We start from the raw sequence: 5,154 nt of genomic DNA on the forward strand, positions 1-5,154 counted from the left end.
GTGGAATCGGTCTCTCTTTGTCCCTCTTCCTCTTAGAAAAGAAAATCTATTAGTTGGTATTCTGAGATTCCGGAATATTTCTTGCGCACAAAGTATAGCGTGTAAGGGAGAGACCGAGGTAGAACATTCCACTGACATTCAGTATATGAATGCAGAGCAAAATGTGGACAGAGAAACAATTTCCCTATGCTCGCTAACACAATAGCATGTTTTTTGACATTTGAGGGAGACGGCAATGTTGGAGGGCCCTGAGAATTTGTCAATATTGAAATAAAACTGAAACCTCACCCGCCCCAGAACCTCACTTGGCAAAAATACAGAAATATTTTCTTCCCAGATAGTCCCGTGTTTATTATATGTGCTACCTACCAATTAGACAAACCCACACAAACCATTCTCAGCAGTGAATTAACATCACCACAGTCTCTTTGTCGCAAGAGAAGACGTTGTAGAAAGGTGAGGAGCCCCACTCTACAGTGACATAAAAAATTAACTTTTCTCTGTACTGTAACCTGTGATATTCTTTGTGGAGGATATATTTCTCCACATCAAATAGAATGGGGAAGAAATCTACATCCTGTTAATGCCACATTGTACATTGGGATTTCTTTTCTTTTCTTTTAAAGTGTTATGGGTTTTTTAAACCATTGTATTCCTTGAGGGGAAATAGACTTGCATTCAATTGACACAAAATATGGTGAATTTATGAGTTCTGTCATGCTCTCGATTTTATGCACATGGCTTTTTTTCCCTATCCCTCAATCCACAGATGGAGTAGACTGCCTTCATTAAAAGAACTTATAGAAGCAGGATGGCTAAAGTCCTTTTAAAGTTTCCACCATGGCAATGGTGTCCCTCAGGAATCTACTGAAGCCACGAGATATGAAATGAAGGTCATGTTCCGACTCAGTGAATCATTTCTTAAGTGTCTAAGAGTTACTTGGGGCAGCAAGTCTCACACTATGTTCCAGGTAACACACTAGGATTCCTCAAAGGATTTCTGCGTTTCATCACCATTATCTTCTTTGTCTTATTATTATTGACCACAGTCCAGTAAGGAAGAGTCATAAACATGAGGTGGCTGATGCAGAAGTAGATCTGATTCATGATACTCTTCCGCTATACTGAACTAGTTGGATACATCTTCAGATGCAGAAAGAGATGTCTGCCCCCCCCCTAGATTATGCATCTAGAGTCAGAACTGGGACCAGAATTTCTAACAATGCAAACTTAGCTGAAGTTAAGTCCCATTGAGTTCAAGGAGGTTTTCTCCCAAGAAGGATCTGCCACTTTTGATTCTCTCTGTTTTTCTTCAATTCGGTTTTCCAAATTTCTGCAACAATGTGCATTTTTTAAAAAGCCTAATGAAAATTCACCAACATTTTAGTAAAATTTCCCCCCAATAAACACATTTTTGTATGTAGTTTTGACTAACATACAGTGGACCTTTGGGTTATGTTACCTTCAGCTAATGTAATCCTTGGGCTGCGAACGCTGCGAAGTGTATACTTCCGAGTTTCACCCCGTGCGCATGCGCAGAAGTGCTTAATTGCACCGCATGCATGCGCAGAAAGGTGCCTCCAGTTACGAAATTTTCAGGATACGTCTGGGCCTCCGGAATGGATCCTGTTTGTAACCAGAGGTACCCCTGCAAGTTTTTCAAGCCATTTCCCTGACATAGGTTATTTTTCACTAATACATTCCTTTTTCTTTTTTACCAATTTCCCTAATATATGCATTTTTGTAAACATTTGCTTGGAGAATTGCATCGCACAATTTGGATAAGGGGGAATTTCAAAGGACAGCTGTGTTTCGGTCCATGAATCATTTCATCAACTGTGAATCTGATAAATTCACCTTTCAATGTGAACTAATTTGAATTTCTTCCTCATTCCTACTCCCATGCACTGGTGCTTCCACCTAATCTGAATTTTGTGTACACTCAACCTGCAAACTTCCTGTTATAAATGTTGGGTAAAAAGCTGTTCCCAGTTTTCTTATAATATAACCCTGATCCTGTGCCTATTTACTGAAACATAAGTCAAAATATGAGCAGGCATGCTTAGTTCCAGGTCTTATTAATAGAATTAATACCATCATAATGCTCATTAGACACTCGGTAATGGTTACCAGGTCGAACCAGGTATGGTCAACAGCTCAGAAGGGAGACTTGGAGATTCAAAGTAGAGTTAGCTGTTTTATTTAGAAAATTGGTGTACAACAGAGATCACTCAGGCATGGCTGCCTCTGTGAAGACGTCGCCAAGACCTCCTCTTCCTCCTAACTCTCTTCTTCCGGACATCTTCCAAGCAGACACAAACACTGGGTTTTCTAGCTTTCTGTTCAGCTAAATGTAAAGCTCTGTGTGACCTCAGAGTCCAATAGGAAGGGAGTTCAATGCAGAGGGACCGGGCATCTGCTGTGAAATTGTTGCAGTGCCTGGCCCCTCCCTGTCCTCTCCTTCAGTTCCTGAATTCGAAGTGTGTCCCTCTGCATCCAGTCCTGTCCTTACAGAGCTCCCTGCCTCTGGTTCTTCTTGTTCACTCCAGGCTTCTGTGTCTTCCACCTCCCAGCTTCCTCCCTCCTCTGATTTGTCTTCTGTGTCCCACCACCAGTTCCCTGGGTCTGAGCCTTCTTCCTTTGTGGCTTCCCTAGGGCGTTTCTCAGCTGGAGCCTTCTGCCACTCTCCGTCACCCAGCCCTGACAAGTTTTAGGGACTACCCAGTCACATCCCACACTTTAGCAACAGTTCTTTACACTGCAGCCGTCCACGTGGCATCCTATCAGGACAAGCAGAGCAGAACCCCGGAGCCCTGTCTGACGCCTTTTCTGAAGTTGGCAGTTTCTCAGTGTCTGGGCAATGGTTTCTGTCATAACGCGTTCAGAATTTATCTCCCTCACTGCCGAGCTCAGGAAATCAGAGAGCTGTTTCATTAAAAGATTAAAAGTGTATGACTTTGCAGAACCAACATTGCTCTTTGAAAGTTCTCGCTATCATTCAGATGGAAGGGAAAGGATGTTCCTCAGATTGTTTAAGGTGAAGAAGGTCTCCTTTGAAATGACTTGTCAGGGTTGCGAAACCCCTATGTTGTGTTCACAAAAGTGTTTTCCTTCAGTAGAAGGTGGTGTTTTACAGTGGCTGTATGATGGAAACTTATGTGGTCCTGGATAGGGTGAAGATTCAAAACCAGTGCAACTAGTCTTTGGCTACCATATTTTAAATGAATAATAAAATAAAATAAACGAGACTTGCTCTTCACAAGTCAGGTATCTAAACCCTAACCCAATTGGGTTTTTTTTGTTTTGTTTTTTTAAATAATATTTATTGCTTTTAAAGGTTACAGAAAAAGAAGAATGAAAAAAAGACAAAAAAGAAAGAAAGGAAACAAAAAACTGAAAAAACAACACAACACAATACAATACAGTATACAAATAATATAAACCCCAACCCAATCCCATTAAACTAAACACATAAATAAATCAAAACAAAAACAGTTTAAAATACATCTCTCCTTTTCCATATTCTATCCTTCATTCCCTTGTTTCCTTGACTTCCTCACACCTCCCTTTTTGTATTCCAGTTCTTCTAATTGTTTCAGCAAATCCTTTCCATCTTTCTCTGTTTTTTTATCATCTTGTATATAACATATTTTTTAACCTTATTTCCCTTTCAGACTAAATTACTTATCTATTCTTAACTTCTTCTAACATTTCTACTAAATCCATATAATAACATTCCACGATTTTTCTAACAGTCATTAATTTTACAAAATTTCTAAATATAAGCTTTAACTTCCCAATCTTCCTCCACCCTCTCCTCTCCCTGGTTTCGGATTCTACCAGTCCTTCCCGTCAGATCCATATAGTCCAACCCTAACCCAATTGTTGCAGCTATTGGATTTTTCTCTCCTTGTCTTCCTTCCTAGTACACCCACTAGAAGGCTTCCTTATTCCCCAACTTCGCCTCCCTCCCCCCACATATTTGGACTGTTTCTTGCTTTCATCCAAGACTTACACAACAGTCCTGACCTATAAAGGTCCCACAACTCATGTTGGCCTGTAGTTCCAAGCAATGGTGCAACTAGGGCTAGACCTTGGGCTGAAATCCAGGGCCACACAGTCCAAGGAAAGGAACAAATCACTGCCCAGAGAGTATCAGATGATAAGAGTAAGTCAGATGTCAGTGCCTGGAGTGGTATGGGCGTCAATGTGACTGATGCTGGTTGCTGTAGCATCCTTGCTTGCTTGCTTTATTTATTTATCTATCTATCTATCTATCTATCTATCTATCTATCTATCTATCTATCATCTATCTATCATCTATTTATTTATTTATTTATTTAAATTCTCTTTTTTTTATTGGGTTTTACGAACAAGAATAATGTTATACAAATAAGTATACCAAGTTTTCTCGTGTCATTTTTATATCACAAAAATAGCATAATAATCTTGATGTAATATCTACAACATACGGTTCATTATTAGTGGACAATGTATAAGTTCAAAGAACTTACAGCACCCTTGCTTTTTTGGGGGGGCGGGGATTATTTCCTGGGGACAGCTAGATGGGCATGCATATGGTTTCAGGTCCTCATTTTGTTATCTTTGTACACTGGTACCTCGGGTTACAGACACTTCAGGTTACAGATGCTTCAGGTTACAGACCCAGAAATAGTGCCTCGGGTTAAGAACTTTACTTCAGGATGAGAACAGAAATTGTGCTCCGGCGGCACGGCGGCAGCGGGAGGCCCCATTAGCTAAAGTGGTACCTCAGGTTAAGAACAGTTTCAGGTTAAGAACGGACCTCTGGAATGAATTAAGTGCTTAACCCGAGGTACCACTGTACACACAAACACTCATTTACCGCAACAAAATGGTGCTCATTTCTAAGTAAATGTGTTTAGCCTCAGGAAAAGCAAACTTAAGACCTCTCCCCATGTAAACCGTCCCGGACTTGGTGTTCCTCATCTGAGGCCCTTCTTGGTGTGCTTCCTCCACGTGAGGTCCAGAGAGTTGCAACATGAGAAGGGGCCTTTTCTGCAGTGGCTCCCTGTTTGTGGAATGCTCTCCCCAGGGAGGTTCGCCAGGCGTCTTCATTATATATATTTTAGGGGCCAGGCGAAAACATTCCTCTTCAACCAGGCCTTTGGCTGA

Source organism: Podarcis melisellensis, assembly GCF_964234715.1.
Source record: "Podarcis melisellensis genome assembly, chromosome: 17".
NCBI lineage: Eukaryota > Metazoa > Chordata > Lepidosauria > Squamata > Lacertidae > Podarcis > Podarcis melisellensis.